We start from the raw sequence: 14,317 nt of genomic DNA, 5'->3' as shown, positions 1-14,317 counted from the left end.
GGTGTCTGATCTCATGTTCCAAGGCTCCACCCCTTCCTCCAGATATCCTGGTCACTCTCAGAGTGAGAGTAGTGTTCGTGCAAGCACGACAGATGTCCTGATTGAGCCTCACGTCCCCCTACAAACTCACCTGCGTCCACTTCCCATTTCTCCCAGATCTCCCTCTCCCCCGGTTCTCTGTACCCGCGTCTCCCGCCCCTTCTAAAAGCTGTCTAGACCAGCAGCCGAGGCTCCAGGACGGGGCTTCCGAAAACTTCAGTTCTGATCGAGACTCTGCAATAACTGTCCCCCCCTTTTGATTATTCTGTGTCTTCGTTCATTTTTATTTATTTTTTTGGTCCATGTGATTGTTCATTAAACCTGCATTTATTGAGCGCTTACTGTCTGGTGCACCCGGTAGGCCCACGCGATCGGGCAATGAACGTGACGAGTGAAGGCTGGCCTCTGTGGAGCTCATGTGGGCTTGTTGATTTTTGTGGCACAAATTCTTATACCGAAGGGGGCATCGCGGGATGTGCTCTGGTGGATAAATGTCTCAGACCCTCTCTGGATTATCTGCCCACAGTTAAATGCCCCGTACTTTCCAGCTGAGGTGTGTCCCAACTGAAAGAGAAGGTAACCCTAACAGCAATTTCCATGAACACAAATTCCAGGCCTCGGTTTCAAAAATGCCACGAGCGTCACTTTACCCGAGTCCGTACTTAGTTTGTTGGGTCAACCAAGTGCAACGGACTGTCAGCCTTTCAACGTACGAATCCACCCTTCAGTCAGTCACTCAGCAAATATTTATTGAAGACCTACTCTGTGCCCAGCACTCTGCTTCTGTTCCGCATCACTAGCTAATTCTTCCTCCGTACCTCAGAGAGGATTCAAGCTGATTGTGTCAAGGAACAACAATGAAAGAATGTGGGAAAGGTAGTCTCCATGGGAAGAAGTTCTGGTGGGGTCTCTCCCGATGGGCTGGTTGATTTCTGTGATTTTCCACAGAGCCAACAGAAGTACAGTCTTCTGCTTCCTTCCCCCTTTCCCCAAGGAGGCGCTGATATTTGTTCCCATTTTCCAGATGAGAAGACTGAGGTTTCAAGTGGTTAAGCAACTTGCCTGAGGTTATACAATTAAGAGTGGAGAACCAGGGTCTGGAGCTCAGCCTCTGGCTCCAGATTCCATGCTTGCAACCACTGTGCCCTGTGGATTTGCCTTGGTGAACAGGCTCAGGCGTCTGGAGGCCTAATCAGAATGACACCTTGACTGCTGGGGCTGGGAGCAGACTGCTGGGAGTCAGAACTGCCCACAGACTTGCTGGTTCTCCCTGACTGGTCTTCCTGTTTTTCTGCTGCACGCATCTTTACGGGCGGGCCCTTTATCGATGTCTGGAAACAATGGAGTAGCTGATACTGTTCTGAGCAAAGTTGCTGGGAAGGGGAAAGGAGAAACATTGTGCTTTAAAGAAGAGGCTCTCGCTGATGTTGGTTATTAACCGGTAGCTCCTAAAGGGCCAGTTGAACTGAGTTGTGTAACTTTTGTAATTACGATCGTAACAGATGTGAGCTGTGGCAGGAGTTGGAGTTATTAATAAGGGTGTTATTTTTTTAAAGGTTTTTTTTTTTTTTAAGTTTATTTGTTTTGAGAGAGAGAGAGAGAGCAGGGGAGGGGCAGAGAGAAAGGAGAGAAAAGGAGAGAGAGAGAGAGAGAGAATCCCAAGCAGGCTCCGCACTGTCAGTGCAGAGCCCAACATGGGGCTCGATCCCACGAACCGTGAGATCGCAACCTGAGCCAAAATCAAGAGCCGGGTGCTTAACCGACTGAGCCACCCGGGGGCGCCAATAATGGTGTTGTTAATAATAGTGTACAATTAGTTCCCATTTGCTGAGAAGCTGCTATGATCCAGACATGCTGGACGTCTTCTGTATATTACCCCCATCTTCCCCAAAGCCCTGGAAGGTGGTAGTTGCTGTTGTCCCCAGAAGAGGAGGCTCATGAAGGCCAAGTGAGTTGCCAAGGACCATATGGCTTATAAATAGCTCACGCATCCTGACTGCCTCCTAAAACTGTGCCTTTCTCGCTACCTCATTCGTTCACTTATTCATTAACATTTTTTTAACTGAGCACCTACTATGTGCCAGCCCTTGTTCTTGGTGCTAGGAATGCCGTAGGAAAAATGGCACGTGAGGTCTTTGTTTCTCGGAGCTTACAGCAGACAATGGTGGCCTTAAACTTGGCAAGAGGGAGAATGGGCTCCAAGACATAATACGAAGGCCTTGGACCTACCGGGCCCAAATCCTCTTTTATAGTTAGGATTTAATCAGGCATGTAACTATAGAGATGTATCCTCCAAGGAGTTTTAAGTCTTTATCAGTGTGTGTTAAAGGGAAAGTATGATTAGAGTAGAAGATCCAGAATGACCACTTTGGGGGGTAGAGGAGCGTGCAGAGGGTGGGCCGTGTGGCTGGTATCTTGGCCGTCTTGCCACCTTGTTTTCCTTTGCCCCTCACCTCCCCCAGCACCTAGCACTGGCCCCTGGCACCAGGCCTTTGGACAGGTACGGAAGCTGATGGCTGGTGGGCCAGCAGTTGTCGGTGTTCATCCGAGGGCTGCGTGGATGGGACTAATGGGCGGCTGTCCTGGTCCCTGTGGCAGGTTTGGCACCTCTGCCCCACCCGCTAAATGCTGGTCGCTTCCGCCTTCTCTCCATTATTGTGACAGCCCAAACCATCCCTACGTATTTCCAAACATTCAGTTCTCTAGTGGAGAACCTCAAAAATGTGCTTTTCTCCCAGTGCAATAAAGCCTTTTTGCTCGTTTCCTTTGGCTGACTCTACACTAACTCCAGATGATGCCGGTTAAGACTTTTCTCAGTTGTTCCTTTTCCCATGGTGTCCTGAATTCGGGCCCTGTCTCTGTCTCATATTTTAGCAAATGCCCACTGGGTATCCCTTTTCGTGGAGGGTCTGGTCAGGGAGCGACCAAGGTCTTTATATGAAAGAATATAAGAGATGATTCTCTTCAAGCCCTTAATCTTATTTTATTTAAAAAAATTTTTTTTAACGTTTATTTATTTTTGCGCACGAGAGAGAAAGCGAGAGAGTGCAAGCATGAGTGAGGGAGGGGCAGAGAGAGAGGGAGACGCAGAATCCGAAGCAGGCTGCAGGCTCCGAGCTGTCAGCACAGAGCCTGACGCGGGGCTCGAACCCACAAACTGTGAGATGGCGACCTCATCTGAAGTCGTATGCTTAACCAACTGAGCCACCCAGGTGCCCTCAACCCTTAGTCTTACAGATGACAAAACTGAAACATGGGAAGAAAATTTGTGGGAGCGACACTCCCAACTCACAGCCCTGCATTGTCTGTGACACTGGCCGCTTCTCAAGCACAAAGTAACTTTAATGTGAAGGTATTTGAAGAGTTTGAGCCATTTACCATGGAACTGCAGAGATGAAAAGACCTAGCCCATAGCCACTATTCTCTAGAAGCTCTAAGAAACACAGTTCTTAATGCCCCTCCAACATGAGGGGCAAAGACAGCGTGAGGGATAGTTAAATGTGAAGATGTGGGCATTCACTTTTCCAATTCTGATTACAAGTTATTGTTCAATGTTAAAAAATAAGAACACGGAATCCTAACAAATTTAGAAATGCTATCATGGAAAGTTTCAAGTCCCTAGTGATCCACCCATCAAAGATTTTTTTGTGTGCATATATTAACATATCTTCTACTATCTTACAAAAAATAGGCTTGGTCTTCGGTTTGCACTGCGCTATTCTCTCCGAGCATCTATTCTCGTAAGCACCTCGGTTTCCTTGTTTCTTTTAAAAGCTGCAAGTTTTGGGGCGCCTGGTTGGCTCAGTCGGTGAAGTCGTGACTTTTGATCTCGAGGTTGTGAGTTTCAAGCCCCACGTTGGGCGTGGAACCTATTAAAACACACACACACACCTGTAAGTTTCCATTATACAAATGCACTAGGATTGACCAATTGATCCCTTTTTGATGGACATGGAGTTCTTTCCAGTTTTCCTCTATTGCCAGTGATGCTGAAAGAATTCTTGTACCTGCATATTTTTGCACAATTGTGCATTTCTAGACAGTGAATCCCTGCAATGAAATTTGTGGGGTCAAAGCCCATGTGCGTTTCAGCTTTAATAAATACTGCTAAGTATCCCTCCAAAAATGACAGGACTCACTAACACCCCCATCAACACTGAACGAGAATGTCTCTTTCTTTACATCCTCACCCACAGTGGGTTTTCACTGATCTTTCAAATTTTGGAGCTACCTTTTTTCAAAGAGACCGTGTTATCATTTGGCACAATTTACGTTCATCTTTCACGTTTGTTAACCGCTTTCATCAGTATACAAAGAATTTTAAAGGTACAGTGGTTACAGTTTAGATGGGCATTTCTTAAAAGGGTTTCATTTTTGCTTTATATCTTTAGGTTTTTGGAAACCTGAAACCAAAATCTCGTTTCTTCCCAGTCTTTTTTTCCTGTGTTTCCCGTTGGAGCTGACTTGTTCACTGGCCCCTGGCCCACAGGCTGTTGAACGTGGACGCATTCGTGTTCTCAGGGCTATTCATAAGGGGAAATAGTCCATTTCCAAGGCCCCGCACCTTGATGGGGGCCAGGGCTGAAGAGACTTCTTGAAGCTGGCTGATTTTTAGCTCCCCATCAAAACGGGCTTCCCCCAGCAGGCTTTAGAGCACACATTTCCTAACCCAGATGGCCTCGCCAGCCTGGACACCTGGCTGGGGAGAATGAGCCGGCACCCCCTGTGTCCGTATTAGTGCTGCTTCCGTGATGGCACTGATGGTCTCAGCTGTGCTCATTCCGCTCTCCCCCAGGAATGCCGGGAGATAGAGATGGGTTTGGCCAAGGAGCCTCTCCACAGTGGCTCTGCTCGGACACCAGTTAAGCCAAGACTGGATGAGTTATTCTTCCTTGGAAGGTCACTGTCATGGGACGCCCCTCTTTTTACAGACAAACGAAGAAGAAGCAGGGTCACGTCTAGAAAAAAATAGTGCAACGGCCTCCTTGTTCTGGGTGCTCTCAGTCTGTTCCTTCTGCCTTTCTTCCGCCCTGCCCCTTAGGACACGCCCCCATACCACACCTTTCTACCTCTTGGGGGGACACATGGATCCCTGCTTCTCTCCAGTCTTGTTCCAGGTTGAGGTTAGTCACTTACACAGTAGTATGAACGTAGGGCACCCGATTTTAGATACTTGGCAATAGTGGGTAAGTCATCAGCTTCTGGTAGGGGCTTTTAAGGTGTGGCTCCTTCTCGCTCTCTGAAATCACTCCATCAGAACGATCCTCCCTTTTCTATCAAGTGGATTCAGTGTGCTGAGAGGGAGACAAGGCAAGAGGTGTGCTTAGAGTGGTTTCTGGAATCCAAACGATTTCAGAAACTCTGTAGTCCCCAACCACCCATACCTGAGTAACGACTTCCAAAAATACACTTTGTGGTTTTTAAAAGCTCTTTCGATGTAAACCGTATAACACACACACACACACACACACACACACACACACACACACGAGCCTTCGCAATTTTTTCAGACGGGTAGCGAGCGAATACGCTCAAAAATAAAAAAAGTGACTCTGAAGTGTTAAGACAGGCAGGCGGTGGCGATGAAGATTTTACTTGTGGGACTGTCACCCTGGAGCTACGGTAATTCGGCAGAATGAGCACAGAGATGTGGCAGCATCCCATACACCCTGGCCTGTTCTCAGACTGCCATCTGCATGGTGACACATCCCTGACAGGGAACACGGTGAACCCAAGACGTGGCAATCCAAAGGCCAGCTCAGGGAGAGCCTTGCTAAATGATAACATGGCCCAGAGGCTCCGTTTCCAGAATTGTCAGCCGAGGGGCAGGACGTGGGCGGTCAGTGGTCATTCTTAGGATTAGGGTCCTGATCTGTGGAATTCCATTTCCCGACAGCCAGGTGGGGTATTCAGAACCTCATGTTACCAGATGGTCTTCGTCTTACCTGACAGCATCCGGGCGCCGTGGGATGCTTCCCGGGGTTGGGCTGATGGTGGAGAACTGGCTGACTCACCCTGCCCTTCTCTGGATGACGTCAGCACCCTGGCACTGACGTCAACCGGAGAGCCACCGTTTGTAAAGTCCGTATCTGTGTTGGGGTGTTCAATCAACAATGGCTTTTCTCTCCTGCTGTCTGGGCCTGTGTTCATCAGCTGGAGCTTTGTACTTGCAAAATCCTGGGCTCGTCACTCTGAAAAAGACCTTAGGATTCATCCAGAGCACCCGAGTGCCAGTCGGAAGGCTGAGACCTCCCTCTTGAAACCAATGTCGCCTCCAGGCCGTGCAATGTCCCATACATACCAAGGAAGAAAAGGCTAGACCTGGGGGACTCTTCTGGCGTGCTGAATGTTCCAGATTCCTTTAACAGGCAAGCCTGGAGAGTTATTTCTGTCAAAGGCACAGGGCACAAAGTTTTAAGAAGATAAAATATAGAATATTTCTTTTCTTCGCCGGAAAGAACTTTGGAGAAGAGCCGCTCCTGCCCCTCTCTGTCAGAAAAAGACACTGAAGTCCAGAGTGGTTCCAGGGTTCATTCAAGGGGACAGAGTTTTAGGGCAGACTTATGGTGGATTGGTTAGGGCTCCAGGGAATTGAGGAGGTTGCAACACAGGGTGTCCACTAAGGAGAAGGAGGAGGGGGAAGAAGAATGAATGGGAGAAGGGAATCCTGCCTGTGGGGCCACGGGCTCCAAAGCACCTGGGAGACAAGGTGTAGATGGCAGCTGTGGGTCACAGGAGGCCTTTGCAGATCTGCACCTCAGCGAACACAATGCTAGAGGCATAATTACTCATAACGCTCTCGGCCTGGTCCGCTCCTCCATGAAGCTGTGATATCAGGAGCTCAGTAAAATAATACATTCTGCAGCACACGTCTCATGAAGTCCTGGTCTAGAAGCCACTCTGTGGAGGTTGGGAGAATGTGAGGCTGCCATGTAAAGGGCTAGAGCTGGGTCAGTTCAGGAGCTCCCATAGGTGGGAGCGGGCACTCCTCTCCTGCTGTCCCCTGGCTCAGCAGGTGCAACGGTGGGGGGGGGGGGTGTCACGGGCTGCAGGAGGGCTCCTCTGGAGTAGACCGGGCCCAGTGGCTCTGCCTCCGTGCAGCAGGCAGACCCTGACACTGTCCGCGGCTCAGGAATGAGGGGACGTGGCCGGTGTGCCTGTAGTGGCCGGGGTACCCTCATGTTAGCCCTCTGTTCTGTCCTCTTGCTGGGCCCCACTTCCAGCCCCTTCCCCCATAGTCCTTTCCTCTTAACTCAAGAAGTCTGACTTTTAGGCCGACTGGGTTTCTTGAGAGAGCTGGCTTTCTGATTCTCCCCACGAGCCCATCTCCTCAAGCAGCACACTCCCTTTAAGTTGCTGAGGGAGGCAGAAGTCCATGGGCAAGGCTGTCGGATCCCCGTGGTGACTTGGCTGGACCCCGTATGCATATGGGGCTGTGGATCTGGCAAGGTCACGGCTCCAAAAGAGAATGCAAGAGGTCCTATAAGTCGGCCTCCCGCACCCCCTCCCCGCCCCCAAAACATGGTAATTCCAAATGTCACCTTGGCATTTTCTTCTCACATAAATTCTGTCTTGTTCATATCACAGGGAAACTGGAAACATGGACGTCAGGACTTCTGTGTTTATTTTTCGGTCCTCTGATTGGCTCGTTGTGTGACATGTTGAACTATTACCTTTCTCTCATGGATGGATGTGAACATGAGCTTTGAGATTTTTATCTGTTGAATCCGGGAGGCCTGTGGTTTATTTTGAGTCAAAGAAAAGTGTTTGGACTAACTTATTGTGTGTGTGTGTTTATAAAAAAGGTTTTAAGGCAAAGAGCAGCTTAGTATTAGTTGATGGTGAAGAGCCATATGGATTTTTTTTTTTTTCAATCACAGATGATTCCAAAGGTTAGGAGATATGCTGATAACATTGCCATTAGAAACCAAGGGGTGGGGAAGATTCGGATAGAAGTGCTGTGTCCGACTGTTAACAAAACAGAAGTCATGACAAAGAAATACACTGAATTTGGAGAGGTGCTTTGCCTCTCCATGCGATGGAGAGGTGCGATGCCTCTCCATCGAACATGCGAACGATGTTTATGCTTCAGGTCTTTGTAATGTTCTTGTGAAACACAGAACATTGCAGGACAACAAAAAAACCCATTTTGAAGATGGAGGAGCAAGGACACAGAAGGTTATGTTGACACAGTAGTTAGTTCTGGGACAGAGGTGGGATTTGAATCCAGAGTTTCTTATGTGCCTTGGGATACAGCACTTAGGGCTGCAAGGAGGTTGATGCTTGCTTCTGCCGGATTCCAAACGGACGCTAGCCACGCAGAGTGGGAGCTTGGGGCTTCCCGGATCAGGATCCACACAGCTGTTTTCATTTTCACAAATGACTTCCTTGACCTACAGGGCGGGGCGGGGGCAGGGCAGGGGCGGGCGGGGGAGAGGAATAATCAAAATACTCTGATAGACTCATTTGGGATAGAGTTTGCTGATTTATTTGTTTTTAATTTTTTAAGTGTTTATGTACTTTTTGAGAGAGAGAGAGAGAGAGACAGAATGCGAGTGGAGGAGGGACAGAGAGAGAGGGAGACACAGAATCCGAAGCAGGCTCCAGGCTCCGAGCAAGCAGTCAGCACAGAGCCCGACGCAGGGCTTGAACTCACGAACTGTGAGATCATGACCTGAACCGAAGTCGGACGCTTAACTGACTGAGCCCCCCAGGCACCCCTATTTTGATGATTTATGTTAGGAAGAGCAAAACTTTTCCTAAAAGTGTGTTTTTTGAGGTTAACAGTATATCTTTAATGCATGCTTGTATGCAAAAAAAAAAAAAAAAGACATTTGGAACATTTGGAAACCGCTATGGACTTTTACTTTTAACTGAAGATATTTATAGACAAGTCAAGCAAAACAGACTTGGTGCCAGAGACACAGATTTGGTGTGGGTCACTGTTTATATGGAAAGATTGGGTTTTATGCTGCGTCCTGGGAGATGGGGGGGTGTTTCCTACTCTGGAAGATAGAGATGCTAGGGAGTTAGTTGGTACTTCTCCAAATTCGGCACTACGTGGCATTTTTCAACAGAGACGATGTTAGAAGGAGACTGATCAAAGTTCAAGAAGATGCTCTGTACTGTGTGGGGTTGCGAGATATCAAATGAGCTTCAAGTCCGGCCCTTAATTCCTCATTGAGACACCTACTGAGGGATTCTACAATTTCCTCTTAAGTCATGCACTCACTCCATGGAGGAAGTTCACGCTTTTCCATCTCCTAGATCACCGGGGGAGGATATAAGATCACAGGAGGAGAGCCATTTGGCAGTAGGGATCCAAGGCCGTACAATGTGAGTACTCTGACCCCGCGATTACACTTTTGGGAATTCGCCGTAGGGACGTAGAGCCACACGCACCATGTATGAAAGAGGCTATGCATCTGATATGGGGCACAGGGGCAGAACACTGGAGGTGACGTGCGTTTCCAACAGAATGAGAGTGGCTGAGCCATTGGTTCTTCTACATAAGGCCGTGCAGGCATCCACTCTTTCCGCATTTAAAAAAATTTTTTGTTTTTAATCTTTTTTTTTTTTAATTTTTTTTCAACGTTTATTTATTTTTGGGACAGAGAGAGACAGAGCATGAACGGGCGAGGGGCAGAGAGAGAGGGAGACACAGAATCGGAAACAGGCTCCAGGCTCTGAGCCATCAGCCCAGAGCCCGACGCGGGGCTCGAACTCACGGACCGCGAGATCGTGACCTGGCTGAAGTCGGACGCTTAACCGACTGCGCCACCCAGGCGCCCCTTTAATCTTTATTTTTGAGAAAGAGACAGTGTGTGAGCAGGGGAGGGGCAGAGAGAGGAGGAGACACAGAATCTGAAGCAGGCTCCAGGCTCCGAGCTGTCAGCACAGAGCCCAACGCGGGGCTCAAACCCACAAACCGTGAGATCGTGACCTGAGCCGAAGTCAGATGCTCAACCGACTGAGCCACCCAGGCGCCCCTTTCCACATTGTTTATTAAGCACCTACTATGTGCCAGGCACACAGAAGGGGTGACGTCGAGGCTGATGAGGTTTCAGCCCACCCGAAGCTCAAAGTTTTATCGTAGAAACAGATTTCATACCCTGTGAAGGGGTAAAAGGAAAAAAATGCGGGGCACCAAGTGTATTTACAGTGTGATCTCACTTTTGTTGTATGAATAGAAAAACCTGGAAGACAGTCTGAATTAACAGAGGTGTAGAAAGAAGCTTTGGGCCATGGGGTCATATCCATGCATATCTCCCCCCCCCCCTTTAATTTCTAGTTTCCAAGTTTTCCACAGTGACCATTATGATTTAATTTTTTTTTTTTAATGTGACTTTGAGGATGGAGAAAAAGAAGTGAGGAGACTGGCTTCTAGCTCTTGAGTGAGTCAAAGAAATGTCTTCAACAGCTTGGGGGGAGGGGCCTCTGAGGTCTCCCACTCAAGGTTGCAGATCCCAGGCTCTTGTCTCTTCTGAGGACACTGGGGGCTTGTGCCGCTGGGTGGGCCTGCTGGGAACTTTCACAGAAGGCAGCACTGTAGCCAGGCTGCTGATGCCCAGTCCCTGGGCACTTTCAGTCTCCAGAGCTCTGGTCCTCTAGGAATCTGGTGATGTACTCCAAGGGGGAAAAGAGTCTGTGTATTAGACATATGGTAATCAAATTAAGGAAGTGCCTGTCACCTAGCAAATAAAAAAAAAGCTGCGATTGAGTTGGATTATCTCAGCCACATGTCACTGCACCCCAAAAAGCAAAGGACGGCAGCCTGACTTATCCGGTCCCCGTCACGGTGTTCAAAGCATTTTGCGGGAGTTTTCCTAGTTGAGGCTCCCGAGGTGGGTACTCATCACCCCCATTTCTTTCCCTTTTAATTAGTTAATTAATTAATACTTGAGAGAGAGAGAAGTGAGGGAGAGAGGTAGAGAGAGAGAGAGAGAGAGAGAGAGAGAATCTTAAGCAGGCTGCATGCTCAGTGTAGAGCCCAATGCGGGGTCTCGATCCCATGACCCCGGGATCATGACCTGAACTGAAATCAAGAGTCAGACGCTTGACTGACTGAGCCACCCAGGCGCCCCCTCATCACCCCTGGTTTACAGGTGGGAACCTTCAGCTCAGAAAGCAGGTAACCTGAGCAGGTCTCCCGGGTAGAAAAGACTGGAATTCAGAACCCCCCCCCCCCGCCCCCGTCTGCTGTGAAACAGCATCTCCAACCTCTGCTCCGTTCTGTCTCCCACTCCAGCTGTACTGTCACCGTGCACACAGATGTCTGAGGCCCGGGCAGCGTGTGAGGGGACAGCAGCCCATCCAGGGGCAGAATGCTGGCAAGTTTGAGGACCGCAGACGCTTAGAATGGGCACAGTTATTTCTAATGAAACCAGATGCAGGGAAGGCTACCCTTAGCTGCCTTTCCTGGGGGTTATAAGTGAGGAAATTGGGGTTTCTCTCTCTCTCTCTTTCTCTCTCTCTCACATCCACACACACACACGAGAGAGAGAAAATATAACCCTCCTTATGTTAACTATAAAAATCTTTCCCGGGGCGCCTGGGTGGCGCAGTCGGTTAAGCGTCCGACTTCAGCCAGGTCACGATCTCGCGGTCCGTGAGTTCGAGCCCCGTGTCAGGCTCTGGGCTGATGGCTCAGAGCCTGGAGCCTGTTTCCGATTCTGTGTCTCCCTCTCTCTCTGCCCCTCCCCCGTTCATACTCTGTCTCTCTCTGTCCCAAAAATAAATAAACGTTGAAAAAAAATATTAAAAAAAAAAAATCTTTCCCTCTGCTTGGGATTTGAAATTAAAGGCCAACTACTATACCTGATACACATACATCTCACAAAAGGCTGATACCTTATACCGAGACCTGACCTTTGTGGTTGAACTGTTTTTCTTGAAATGTTTTCCTCGTTCCAGCTTTGCTTACTTAGTAGGTATGAAAAACAATGATGAGACATAGAGGCGATACCAGGGACACATAGATTGGAAACCGTAAGTTAAAACGAAGAGAAAGAGTTGTTTCTTTTCCCCCATCGAAACAATGTTTCCATCAATATGATACATACTGTTTCCTGTGTTTCAATTTCAGTTCCTCTGTAGTTAGATTCTTCTGATTCATTTTATATATCATGGCCAGATTAATGTTTCTAAAATACCACATTCATGATATCATCTCCTATTTTCCCTAGAACATTCAGTGGTTCCCGCTTGTCTAGGATAAAATACAAACTTGTGGGTTTTGAGCTCGGGTTCTTTTTCTTTAAGTTTATTTATTAATGTTGAGAGAGAGAGAGAGAGAGAGAGAGGGAGGGAGGGAGGGAGGGAGGGATAGATAGCTCTCCGGTTCCTTCTTAATCTGTCTTCAACTTTACCTTTCCAGCCATCTTCCCAGGAATTCCCATGAACCATCCTCTTGCCCAGACGAACCAGTCTCTCCCATGGTCCTCTGAACATACCCGGTATTTGCTTTACTGCTCAGGGAAGGAAAGAACAAAGGAAGTTCTCCCTCCCCTTTTCCTTTTTCTGAAGTCCTACCCTATCTCTCAGGCACTATGCACATCTTGATGTTTTTTAAAAAAAATGAGTGGGGGCACCTGGGTGACTCAGTCCATTAAGCATCTGACTCGATTTCGGCTCAGGTCACCATCTCACGGTTCACGAGTTTGAGCCCCGCGTCGGGCTCTGCACTGACAGTGCGGAGCCCGCTTCGGATCCACTGCCCCCCCCCCCCCCCTCTGCCCCTCCCTGGCTCACAGTATCTCAAATAAATAAACTTAAAGAAAAAAAAAAAAGATTAAAAACTGAGTAAGCATTCCTTGACTCTCCCAGCCTGGGGCGACCTGAATCACCCTTATCACAAACTGTCTGCGGTTGGAGTCACCCTGCGGGGCTGGACCAGCTCAGTGCCTCAGGTCACCGCGCTCCATAAGCACCCAATGAAAACATGTCCTGTGCTGCTGGCTAACTGGGAGCGCCTCCTGTCCCAGCTACAAAATACTACAATACCCAGAGAGGTAAATATTCTGTAAATATTCTGATGGCTTTTGTCATCCCCCTTTTTTTTTTTTTTTTTTTTTTCTCCAAAGGGCCAGATAGTAAACATTTTAGGCTGTGCAGGCCGTGTGGTTTTCTGTTGCAGCTGTTCAACTCTGCCCCTGTAGCGGGAAAGCAGCCATAGGCAGTGCATAACCTAACGGGTGTGGCTGTGTTCCAAAAAAATTTTAGTTGCAAAAAGAGACCGTGGACTGGATTTGGCCTGCAGGCTGTAGGTGGCCGACCCCCTGCTATAGAAGGTTCGCTATAGAAGGTTCCCCTCTCTGGGTTCCTCACGTTGGGCTGAAAAGTCAAGTTTAGGATCCTGAGCAGGCCCCACCATCGTGTATAGGCCAATGTGTGGATTATGTCCTCGGCTGGGAAGGCTGGCTGGTTAGGATAAATTGGGAAGTTGTGGATGTTCAAGCAATAGACCGTTGCCTCACGAGCAGTAGACAGGGGATCATTCCATGAACGTGGGGGTTGATCTAAGGGGAGCATACTGAGGAGACTCTCAGCATTTGGGGCACTTAGCCCCCTGAACTAACCAGCCTGGGGGTGTTCTCCACTGTAGAGTTGCATCATCTCCCCACACCACCAGAATGTTCCATTATGCCCAAAGTTTACACCGATAATCCACAGGCTGTCCCATTTCTCACATCTGGGACCCCAAGTGATGTCTTAATTATGACAGATGTATTACAATGAGTTCCCTGGTCGCCTCGGGAAAAACAGGTTTAAAAACTAACCGTTCAAGTGTTCAGTCCACCTCCATGGCTCCCTCCTAAGGGCACCCACATACTCAAGGCAGCACCCTACAAACAGTGCTGGAATTTTAGGGCTTTATCATTAAGGTCGGCAAGCTTGTTCTAGTTCTGATGTTCTGAGGGGGAGAACTATCGACCCCCCCCCCCTTTTTTAAAATAGAACCAGCGTGAGATCTGGGACTAAGAACACAAAAGTTTTTCCACGGTCTTCAAAGAGTTGTGGCAACTATCAGGAACTCCTAATAAATTCCAGGAAACAATTTCAATGGTTTCTTTCTTTTTTTTTTTTAGTAAAAATTTTTTAGATGTTTATTTATTTTTGAGAGAGAGAGAGAGAGAGAGAGAGAGAGAGAGGCAGAGTGTGAGTGGGGGAGGGGCAGAGAGAGAGAGGGAGACCCAGAATCAGAAGCAGGCTCCAGGCTCTGAGCTGTCAGTACAGAGCCGGACGTGAGGCTCCAACCCACCAACCGAGGTTAACCAAC

General features: G+C 48.4%; 1 protein-coding gene across 4 annotated transcripts in view; it reads left to right on the top strand.

Moving 5' to 3' along the window:
- The window catches only part of FOXN3 (forkhead box N3), a 405,238-nt gene that overhangs the window by 141,932 nt on the left and 248,989 nt on the right, over positions 1-14,317 (top strand). The gene's annotated exons all lie outside the window — the stretch shown is intronic.

This window comes from Herpailurus yagouaroundi, unplaced genomic scaffold (assembly GCF_014898765.1).
Source record: "Herpailurus yagouaroundi ecotype Mexico unplaced genomic scaffold, PumYag 141, whole genome shotgun sequence".
NCBI classification, from domain to species: domain Eukaryota; kingdom Metazoa; phylum Chordata; class Mammalia; order Carnivora; family Felidae; genus Herpailurus; species Herpailurus yagouaroundi.
This window is presented reverse-complemented; position numbering and strand designations above follow the sequence as displayed.